Source organism: Leuresthes tenuis, unplaced genomic scaffold (assembly GCF_036924035.1).
Source record: "Leuresthes tenuis unplaced genomic scaffold, fLeuTen1.0.hap1 SCAF_8, whole genome shotgun sequence".
NCBI classification, from domain to species: domain Eukaryota; kingdom Metazoa; phylum Chordata; class Actinopteri; order Atheriniformes; family Atherinopsidae; genus Leuresthes; species Leuresthes tenuis.
Window position 1 is genome coordinate 13,482,872 of NW_027325362.1, and position 12,204 is coordinate 13,495,075.

Here is a 12,204-nt window from a genome sequence, read left to right on the forward strand (position 1 = left end):
TCACCCTCCAACTCTGTCACTCTCTCACTCAGCTGTGTGCGCACACACACGTGTGTGTGTCTGTTACAGCGGAGAGAAAGCGCGAGTCTCCGAGTGTTTTCACGGCAGGAGGATAAGAGCGTGGGTGCCACTAAATGAAACAGAGGCTGAGGCAACTGCACACTCTGTGGCGATGTGATGGAGCGAGCCAACTCGGTTAACCAAATCTTGGAATGAACTACTGAACCGGGCGCACGCCACACAAACACACACACACAAAGCGCAGATGAACGCAGAGGCGCACACAGAAGTTGTCCCCGTGCCCGGGCAGCCTTTCTGCTGCCAATAATGAGGAGGTTTGGAGATGTGCATTTGTTTGTGCAGATCCAAAAGACTCACTTTAACAGCTAACTCGATGGGCTGCGCTCGCTGCCGATCACGCCTCACTTTCAACAGATCCAGCGTGCCGCTTGCTTTCTGTGTACAGTCACTTTTATTACCACACTTTGAAACCCTCAAGCATAGTTACATATCCCACCTGCTGACATGCGATACAAACATAGCAGGAGACACTCCTCGACTAGGCTATTATGCTGTCGGTGACATTTTCTAAAATAATCCTACTTCTGCTGACATTTACGGCGGCGGCTGCCTACAGTACACACTGCTGTACAAGCAGGCCGCCTCCTGATCTGAGATGTGTTTCTTGGAAACCCGGCAGCCAGGGCTGCTTGTTGGAGCAATGATTTGATTACGTTTGCACTGATTACAGTCTTGTTGCTAACAATATACAGTTCTATCAGGGAGAGCAGGAGGGCAGGAGAGGGAGTGATTGAGAGTGGGAATGTCAGTTTGTCAAGCTGTCAGGAGCAATGCTATATTGTGCTTCCGAGGTGTTCGTGCGTAGGCGAGCGCTCAGAATTAATCAGTTTATATCAAAGAGTACCAGTGAGGATATTAATACAAATCTTTCGGCATCTATCAGCACTCGGGAGAGCGATACATTGCAAGCTCCTTTGAATCCAATCACAGCGATGGAGAACGAGCAGCACATCTCAACAGCTTCCGTTTGACAAACAAAGCTATCACAAACATTTTTACCGGCAAGTGCCCTTTGTTGGCACCGCGCTGGAGAGCTGTAGACAAGCAGCAAGGTGAAACAGCAACTCAGCCGTGGTGTGTAATATTGGCTGAGAACAAATAATCTGAAAAGCTTCAGTGCCCTTTGCCTTTGTAAGCTTTATAAAATATTAACCAAATTAATCTACCCTCTTTTTCCCTGAGAACACACTGTACCGCCACTGATTCCCTGTAAACCAACAATCATTCCTGAGATTAATTCAAAGAAATGCAGCTACATGTTTGATATCTGAAAGCCAAGGACAAGGTGTAATTATTCCTTTTCATGTACAGCACTTTCCATTAATTAGACGTATGCTGCTAAAAATTGTCGTGCTTGTTTAAGTGACAGCCACAGAACTACCCCCCCCTTCCCCAACACACCAACAGCAAGTGTTCCTGGCGAAAAATGCAATTATAACATTACAGGGCTCAACAGCGCTGCACCTGATCGCAGGTCAGATTTGTCTTGTACGCTGTGAAGATATTTTTAAAGGCTGATATGATACCCCGTTTAGTAGAGCAATTTCTAGATGCCTCAAGGGAGAACAAAAGGGCAGAGTTCACTGGGAAGCTGAAAGAGCTTCACTCCAAACACACTGCCAGAAAATAAGGGCCACAAAGTAAAACAGAAAATCATCTGAAGGGATTTTATAGATTGCAGATTTAATGTCCGTCTGATGGGGAAAAAATGAGAGAAAGATCAGGATTAATCCTCTTAGCTGTTTGTTTGGTAATCTGATTTGGTCAGATTTTTCGGCTGCTACTGTATCTCTGTTTGTGGTTACTGATGCTGTCTCTGGATTGACAACGGCCAGTGGAACCTTCGTCACAACCCTCCTACTCTTCTCCTATATTAGTGTTTGGACATGGCGTATAATCAAAATACGAGTGTATGCAAAATCCCCAGCGCAGTTCACCAAATCCAGCAGTGTGTTTACTTGCAAACTGATTCCACACTCTGACATCTCTCTAAAGAGGCACACCACTGCTGTCCCTGCTCCAGATAAATGACCTACTTTGCACATTAACACACATTTACATGAGCAAGATCCAGGGCAGCTTTATAGTTTTTGTTGCCAGGCCCAACACGTCTCTCTTTAAGTGCCTCTTGTTCAGTTCTTAGAAACTGCAGTGCCTTTAGAATTCTCCTGTCATGTTTGAAGAGATCATGTAGACAGCAAAGCTGACAAGAGACACGTTAAACCATATTTCCTTTGAAACTAGCAGGAAAATGTGTGCATAATGTATGCCGGGTTCACAAGCAGGATTGTACTTTTGTCGTGCGAGTGTGTTAAAGAACGGTGAAGCTGACACAGAGGCCCACCTAAGGTACTTCCAGCTTAGGCAGAGCTATTTCCAGACCACCAGCCCCTCCCCTCACCTGCACCTCCACCTCTGCTTAGGAAACCACGCCACTGCACAGGCTCTAGTCACAGACACGACTCAAGAATGGATCCATTATTCACGCAGACACACGCTCACAGGGGGCTGGCATGCAAGGGTGGGATGTGGCCGTGGCTCACGAATGCTCACTTTTACTTAACTTCTCTTAGGACTGCTCAAGCAGGCGATAAACATAATGAGATTCAAGTGTTTTCAACAAAGCGGCCTTACTCAGCTTTCGGTGTAGATAAACAATCCCATAAACATTCGAGTATGTAAAGCAACTGAAACGGCTCCTAACACTGTGTCCGGGGGCTCGCGGACACACGGACCGAAGCAACGCAGCACAAGAGAAATGAAAGTCAACACGGCTTTAGACACACACACATCATATGAACTCAACTTTTTGAGCTTTGCCTGACAGCACAACACAACTCCACACGACTTGACATGGATGAATATGTTAAGCACTCTCACTCCTCGTCTCCCACACACACACACCATAGAGGCCAGATTGTATACGAGTTTGCTCACGGACCATGATAAGAAAATGTGGTAAATGCGTAATCTGATATGCATGACTTGAGGTTTCTCTCTGCTTTTCTTTTCCTCTTGGAAATCGCAGGTTGCATCCATAATTTACACCAGCCTCCGTCTGTTTCTCTCTTTTCCACTCTGTTCCCTCCCTCTTTTTCTCCTCTCCTTCTCCCCTTCTCTCTCCTGGCAATCTGGCTTTTGCAGCTTTGCTCATTAGCATATTGCAAAATGTGCAGATGCCACCAAAAATTATTCACCTTCCAGCACTTTGATGCCGTTTCACATGTACACAAACTACACTGTCGACATTTTGCACAGCATCCCAAACAAAAGAAGAGGGATAAGGTCTTTTACTTGAATGTGTTAGGAAGCATAATGTGACATCCTTTGGTCTGTTGTCTCCTCACATCCTCATTCAACGCAATTACATCATCCATCATGGTGGTCAAAGGTTTTTGACACTGTAATGATGACTGCCATGGGTTTAAATAGACACTTAAAATTCATGGAGTCTGAGGGATAGCTGGATACATAATACTCGTGCTGTTCAAAGGCTAATTGAACACAATATCCATGCATGTTTTTGCATGAGATAGAGCCTTGTTCTCCAGGTTATGCAGTAGGGAGCAAATGACTAAAGGATGGGGACATGGAGATTAGCCATTTGTTCTCATCCTAGAGATTGATAGTACCACTGATAGAAGCAGATCACTGGCCATACAAGGTAACTTAACATTAGTTCAACACTGCTATGAGTGCTGTTCAGATGTCAAGCTCTGGGGTCAGCTTGAAGCAAAACCAGAAAGTTATCACCACTGCAGCGTAAGTGCAAGAATGTGGTCTGGTAAACATCCTCCAAATAGAGGTTCTCTAAATGGACCACATCAGAGGAAAGAACAGTGACCTAGTGGAGCACAAAAAGATTTTGCAGCTTGTTCTGCTACTCTTGACTGACTGAACTCCTTTACCTGACAAGCACCAGCCGCCTGACCGAAGGGGAAATGCAATCACCAAGTATCATGCAAATCGTCAAGTAAACATGTGCTTTCATTCAAAACAATGGTGGCCAGCCTCTCGTAGCAATTACTTCCGGATGTTCATGTGTGTGTGTGATCTGATAAATCTCTCTGAAAGTACCTGGACCATAAAATAGAGGGTAGTATCAATTTCTGAATCACAGGAAAAAGCTTTCCTCCAAAGATGATTTGAGATTGTGTGCCCTAAAACTGAAACCTCGGAATATATTTCTTGCTCCTCTGAATCATATTCTTTCTTCAACTGAAAATACACACTTCTTCAGCATAGTGGCTGGTGCGACACAACAAAAGGCCAAAACCAAACTGCCAGCATCTTATCTTGTTTACAAAACCTCAATGAGGTGCATCGGTATCACCATGCTAGCTTATCCCAAACTGCTCGGACAAAGACGGAGGTGATAAATCAGGGTCCTTACCAGTTTGGATGAGGACGTTTCTGTGTTTGATATTAGGCCCAAATCTGTTTCTTAATCTTCATCAATCACGAAGAGAGTCTAAAATGAAACAAAACACAATGCAATGCATGTCAGGGACTGTGACAAAACACAATGTGCTTTTTAGTGATAGGAAGGCTAGACTTAGGTGTCATCATTTACTGAGATGTAAGAAAGCTCCCTGTTGTGCGTGTGACAAATTGGAAGCGCATAACAAAGACTGACAGAGCTGGAGAGAGAATATGCATCTCTAATCCTGCCAAAAGTGAAACATAAAATACTTAAATGACAAATACAAGATGATTTCTTGTCTTCCTTGTGAGTTCTTTGTGCCCATCTAGTTGCAGAAAACAGCTGTCTTTGAACTCTCCAGGCTCTAATCATGGAGGAATATTTCTTCTCTGCTTCTGGCTCTTCTCTAACTGAGATGTGCAGATCTCCTAATGGGACAACCACTTGCTGACTATTAATGCACTAGACTACTTTACAGGACTGCGTCTTCGGCTTGCTTATTCTTGTGTTTGAAAATCCCACATCACTTCATTAATATTCTGCTAGACGGCCTCCAAAATTCATTGTGTTTTTCCACTTGTGTACTTGTGTATTTGGCAGGAAGAAAAGACTTGAGCTATCTCCACAAGCTACAGATTGCCCCACATTTAATTACTGTTAACACCAGCACTAGCAAGCTAAATACGCCCCCATGATTTATTCATTTTCTCTCTATATTTGAGTGAAATTAAATTAGTCACATGAGTTTAATTAACTAAATATGATCTGATATTGTAATTTCACACTTGGTTATGGGATACAGAGATGGGTACTCGAGTACAAAAAACCCATGGTAAACCAGAGCTCATTAGAGGGTCTAACATGGAGTATATGCTGGTTTCACCAACAGCAGTAATAGCCGAATGATTCCTCCTAATCAGGGTTTACACACTGGGAGGTTACCTTTATTCCTGAGGAGCCAGGGAGACTCTGGTTACACCATTATTCCCTGTTTGCATCAGTCATTGAACCTTCACTAATAGCAGCAACACCCCTCCTATTTTCTGGGACCTGAACTCTGCTAATTATAGCCACTGAACACAATACAGCTGCAGTTCAGGAAAATAATCTGTTACTCGTACATTTCAAAGGTGAAGCTTGGATCTCCAAGAATGTGTTCTTAAGATATCTGCCTCCATCAAATAAAAAAAAGGGAATAGCAGAAAAACTGTCAAAGGGAAAAGGATCAACTGGGAATCTTTTTTGACACTTTTGGGTAAAAAAAAAAAAAAATCTTTGTCACTTTGGAGGCTTAAATATCAGAAACAAAATCACCCCCGGAAATGTACATGGCTAAAAGCAAAGTGAGTAAGTTGGTCCACAGAGCTTCTAAAAGGGAAGAAAAAAAAAAAGCTCAGAATCACACTTCTTTTCTCTGTAAATATAATGAAAACATGCTTGAGAAAAATATTCCAAACACAGTAAAATATTGTAAGCGCTTGTGTCAGGAAGGGTCATTCTTCTGCGGAGAATCAATGATATTCACAAAGCCCGAAATGCATTAACCACAGGAACTGCTGTGGGTTTTTCTATTCAACTGTGCCTGGTAATTTCTATGTCTGTGTGCCTTTATTTGACTGAGGAGTTCTAAAACACAATTTCCACTGCTGGTATTATTTCCCATTCATACAAAGACTCCATCATAGTGCTAAATGAGCTGCAGTGGGCGATAAAAAAAAAAGAAAAAAAAAATCAAAGAAAAAAATGTGGTAATTTACTGATCCTTGATAATGAAACATGAGGAAAGTGAGGCATGTTTTCTCACTCCCATCGAGAGGAAATATGGCTGCTCAGAGCTATACTGACTTAGAAAATGCTGTCACACAGTCTAACAACACGGGCAGAATTATCAGACAAAAAAAAAAATAAATGGAGGCATTGATTCTCTAGTTGTTTATTTACTGGTCTCTCTGGAGAAGAAATAAATTCCCCTCTTGAGGCTTTGTTTCACCATCACACGACATGATGGGATGCATGAGAAGAGGGGTGAGCAGGCCGCACGCACAGAATCCCACACTCGATTGTAAGCACACACGTACAAACATCTTGCATCTGGATTAATCTCCAATGGGCGTCATCACAGATGCCATTAAACGTAGCAGAAGGCGAGAATCGTGCAGGAAAGAGGCTGCCATCTGAATAATTTATTCTGAGGCTCATCTTGTCTCACACCAGGGGGATTTCTGCTTTCAATTTACACTGTTTTCCTCCCCACATTCAAATCGGAGAGCAGATTTGATGTGATTGGCACACGGAAGGTCAACGTTAGCGAGCTGGCTTCAACGCTGTCCTCAGTGGGTTGCTATGCCGGTCTATTAGCACACTCGGATAGAGTGTGTGCATGTGTTTGTGGCAGTCTTTGTTTACCTCAGTGTGCGCTGGGTGACACTGGAGAGTAGGCCCATGGAGCGCAGAGACATGAGCGTGTGTCTGAGCTTATTAGACTGGATTCCAAGGACACAGGAGGATCTAGACATTACACTGGCTGAGGAAATAAAAAACGCTACAGCTAATCATAGCAGGAGGACGTTAGGACTGTAGACACTGAGCAAGGGGTAGGGGAGGAAGACAAAAAGGACATGAGAAGGATGGGAGTGAGCTGGGGGAGTCGAGAGTGAGAGCATGAGGGAGGAAGTAAAGAAGGCGAGCGCAGAAGGAAGCCTTGACTCTCGTCCATGTCCTCATGGTGTGTGTCACAATGGGACTGAGAAAAGGACAGTTCACCAAGATGAAGGTCAGCTGTGACAGAACGAGCTGCCATTGGCCATGCAGACCAACTGAAAAGCGGGGGAACTCTCCGAAAGTGTATTTTCAAATCTTTTGTTTGAAATTTCCAGCATTCAAGGCAGCACAAAGGAACGGTTTTATTGTTTTGTGCTGTTGCTGTATGATTCCTCTGGGAAAGGATCAGTCTATTCCGCTGTACACCCAAAGCAGGAGGCGTACTTTCAACAGAGACTGAGAGTATATTTGAGATGGGAATGTGTTTGTCTGCAGACACTTTGCTCTGTTAGAGAGGAGCGTTCCCTGAAATGAGACTCTAACTTGAAAAAAGTGGGTTATTGGGTTGCTTGGGGAAACCGTGCTTAGCAAGCAAGATGCCCTTGTCATTTCCAGGAGTAAATTGGTATGTGCTAGCTAGCACTGATGACAGGAGTTGGCTGTTTTTTGCCGTTGCAGGCATGAATGGTCCTGTAGTAGCCGGGCACAGTGCAGTGGTTCAACAAGGCCTCTTTAACCAGCTGAATGACAGGCAAGCAGACGGGCGGCAAGCCAGGCGCAGACATTCAGCTCTGGCTGCTGTAATGGTGCCAATTCAGCTAGACCAGAGAGGCCCCATGATACTGGAGAAAGACTGGGAGAGGAGAGTTTAAGTATATGAGCGCTTCCATAGTTAGGTCACCAGGCTGTATTTTTCCCTCTCTTTCCATGCATCCCACCCTCCATGTGGCTCCACTTTTTCACCATTGTCTGCCAGTCCTCTTCTGTTTAGTCTTTAAACTGTTTTGCTGTCTTTTTGCTGCTGCAGGGAGTCTGTGAATGCGTGGCCCGTTGCCTTGTTAAACTTTAAACTTGTCAGTGTCCGCGGTCCCGAGCGTTGCGTCAGTGGCTCTGTGCACTCTCCACCTTGTGGAAATCTCCGTGCAAACTGAGGGGAAACTCGGCACCAGTATGACACAGCATGCAGGAATGCACCAGCGGATGTGGCTCTCTCCGTCTTCTCAGTCAGCCCTGGTCTCCTCCTCCCCCTCTCACTGTGGGCAGGTCTATATGCACCCAGTAATTATCAAGGTTATTTTCTCCGGAGGGCCAAATCCCTGTTTATGGGCATGAGCGTGTGTCACCAGGCCTTGGCTGTCAACCCCACAGGATGCTGACTATTGTAGACAGCCCCAGAGAAAATCTCTGCTTCACAGACTCTGCGGTTGCTTAGCTTTTGCTCCCATTTTGGAAGAAAAAAAAATAGCGATTTTCAGAAGCTGTGTCACGACCTCAAGTGAGACAGCAAAAAAACAAGGATTTGTACGAGCCTCAAACTTGTTATTCCTGAAAATCTCCAAATACATGAAAGGCAGGCGCACCGCTGCAGAAAACTTAATACCAAAAAACAGCAGAACTTCAAAAGAGATATTTCATGTATCTCACGTTAATCTACACGAGGTCAAAGGAGCATGTTTTGCGTTCATTTGATTGAACTGTAAAGATGAGAGTTATTTTTTTAATTCACTATAAAAAAAACAACAGTCAATCCATTCCCTGCAGCGACACCCTGTTGATTTGTAATCCAGGCTACACACACACACACATTTCCTTTTGGCAATGAGAAAGTCAAGAGTGGGAAAGGCCAATGGTTAACAAGCCCTGTAAAAAAAACACTAACTAATCAGACAAAGTAGGTACTATACCAGTTAATTAGAGGCAAACAGAAGGCAACTTTGTTTTCTGAATGGTGTGCAGAGTAGACTTGTTCTCTTGCTATAGTAGGCTCATGAACAAACAAGACCCTGGAGCAACCTGAATTACAAGCTCAAAAGTAAATTTGCATGTAACAAACTGTTAGTTGGGGTCAGTAGTGCGCGCACACACACACACACACACACACAAATTGGCTGCTCGTCTCACAAAAGCTGCTTCCTCTCTGTTTCATCACGCAGGCCGGGCTTTGTTGGTGTGCGGAAATACCTCCAGAGGGAATGAAAATACTGGCAAGTCCCTGCAGCTCTTTCTGGAGAGAGACACGGGGAAAGAGACGGGCCATGCAGCTGCAAGATCCCTCACACACGCAACCACACATGTAAGCCAAGTGCCCATGTAGGCTAGGGGCTCTGGTTACGCACACAGATAACCATGTTAACCTAAAGAACATAAACACTGGTGTGTTGTTACAGGGCTGTCAGGGCACCCAAGGAGTCAGAGGGAACTAACACTGACAGTACAGGAACTAAAGTTGGACTTATGCTGTCAAGCCTGACACAAAATTATAGGCAACGTCACTGTGAAAGCTCATACTGCTGCTAAACTCAGCCTGGGAGAATTGAGTGACGCGACTTTCTAGATTTACCGTCTTCTTGCAAAAAATGTGGGAAATAGTCCAAGAAAAGGTCAAGAAAAGTTGAGATATCTCTGGAACTTTAAATCCCGACTAGTGTCTAAAACACGGGACTGTGAAAGTACTCTGTCCGCTTAAAGACTGCACATATTCACACCGCCGGGGAATTCAGAGTTCACTAAGCCTCATCAAAAATGAGCAGCCAAAGAGAACGACTTCAGTCATTCAGTGAGTGCAAACCCTCGACCTTCATGGGAACAACTTAGCCACCACGCAGCCCAACGCTACACCAAGGCTCTTAAATTTGACTTTTATAATATTCCATTACCTCACTCCCAGGCCATCTTGCTTGGTGAAAAACACATGTTTGTAATCAGACGACAGCACTCAAAACAGATGACTGCAATCAGACAGTTAATAGTCAGCACTTCAGGAAAAAAATACACCATATTTAGTAAGAAATAGAGACCCATGATTAAAAGGAACGCAAGAGATTGGCCGATTGTTGACGTAACAACATTGCTGGTACTGAAACCTGGCATTTACTTCATGGTAATCCCTTCTCATCAGTGAATTAAACAGCTTCAGCCGTCGTGATTAGCGTGATTCAACAAATGAGAATCAGTTGTACTTAACGTTTTATAAATATGTTCAATATACACTGAACAGCCAAGTTTACTTTTGATATTTCAACACGTATGTGGGTTTTGTTCACCATCTTACGGGCCTACCACCATTTATATTCAGCTGACCCATTAAATTTGACAGCCACATGCTATCTCTATGTAAAATGTAATTATAAATTGTACCTCCTACACAAAAATGAGAGACTAGCATGTTGTTTCAGTGCAACTGCTACCCGTTTTCTAAGCTAATGCTAATGTATGTGGATGTGCGTGTGTGTATGGGTTATGTTGGCACTTCCAAACCGGCATCTCATTGTCTTTGTTTGAACTTAAGGAAGATCTACTAAGAAGCAGTCTAACATTGTTACAGTCATTGATAACCGCTTTACATTGCCAAGGGCAGGAGAAGCGCATACAAAGGCCGAACTGGTTCAACAACAACAACAACAACAAAAGACTTTGGATGCTTTATTTTGCACAATTTTGAACTTCTCTTTTGTAGTGTCCAGGCTGCATTGAAGTAGCAGTTTTCAGCCCGAACAAGGCAAAGCACTTGGCAAAGTCACCAATCCAACAGAGCCCAAACACGCCACCATTGACTGCAAGTGAAAGGCACAACTTTGGAGCACTTTGTGGCTCAGCATCATCCTTTGTCTTCAACGTCAAATGCAAATACTGGTATCAGTGCTGATGTAAACCCTGTTAAGCAAGCCAGGCAATGAAAACATATTCATTTAGTCACAGCTTTCTGCTATAAAAAAAACAAACTCTTTCCTCATGTTACACGTCCTTTGTAAAATAATGGTGATTTCGAGTGGTGGTTTTGGCCCTTTTGAGTCTAACTGAGCGCGATGTTGGACTAACATTTTAAAAGTCTGGTTTTGGTCGGACTTTTAACTATTTTTTTTTTTGGTGCTCAATATATTTGATTAGATCATACGACGGCAAGACGACAGAAAGTTTTAAACGACTTTATTTCACTGAGGGTAGTTTGCAGAGGGCAATTAATCTCAAAGTCAAACACGGAGGCCAGTTCTGAGAGAAGCACGCTCAAACTGTACTGTAACTCTACTGTGCTTTGTGGTAATGAAGAACGTAACCGATTATAGTTCAATGCAAGCAGCATCATTAAAATAGCTGAATGCTTCAGCGCGACTCATTATCAGTCCATCACTTCAGGACAGTGATTCGAGTTTGCTCAGCAGGTTGTTTTCTGCTTCTCTTCACGTCATATCCACCTTACATGCGACCATCTGTGTTAAAACGGGGATCATCACCAGTCCAGCAACCCACTGCACTCACGATGTAATTAGTGAGTAAGTGGGTGGGTGGGTGGATGTGGTGGAGGTGGGGGGGGGACACTTTGCTTGACAGAAATTACTGGTATATGCTGATGAATTACAGTTGTCTGGCGTTATTGGTTAACCAACTGCATTAACTGCTAATTTGCATGAGCGATGTATGTTTAATTGTAATCCACAATTATTATGAAATACAGCGAGTTAGGCTGTAAGTCCTTTGTAAATTTACAGCAGTCTGTATGATGGAAGCAGATACACAGATGTAGTGCTACAATCAAAAGGCTTCAGTTCACCATATACATTTACAAGCACAGTTCATTGGCTCAACCGCTAAAACGCGTCCCTAAATTTAGTTTAAACATGGTTTTGTGGAACTACCATAAGTGTGGCACTATAAAAACAAACAGATTGACCTTTAAATGTGAGCATGGTGCAATAGAGACGCATTTCCTTACAGTGTTTGTGCTCTCACTATCTTAACTTGTAACCTCTGCAACACGCGGATTTCCCCAAATGTAACCCTTTAAAAGCAGAGGTCCTCTGACCAAACCGCTGACTAAAACAGTATAACTGTGGATATATCAGGGGAAAGCAGATTCTAGATGTACTGACAGAGTGGAAGAGCTTTCAAGACAGCTGCTCGAGTTTCTCCCTCTGTCACTCTCGCTCACACACACACCCGTG

The 12,204-nt window shown here is 43.6% G+C and overlaps 1 protein-coding gene across 4 annotated transcripts in view; it reads right to left on the reverse strand.

Moving 5' to 3' along the window:
* The window catches only part of zmiz1a (zinc finger, MIZ-type containing 1a), a 94,602-nt gene that overhangs the window by 55,380 nt on the left and 27,018 nt on the right, over nucleotides 1-12,204 (reverse strand). For 3 of the 4 annotated variants that reach the window (XM_072390913.1, XM_072390912.1, XM_072390910.1), the window contains exon 3: nucleotides 4,475-4,552. The exons of the other annotated variant lie outside the window; for it this stretch is intronic. The gene's annotated coding sequence lies outside the window, so the exon portion shown is untranslated. The remainder of the gene's footprint in view (nucleotides 1-4,474; nucleotides 4,553-12,204) is intronic. 4 annotated transcript variants of the gene reach the window in all.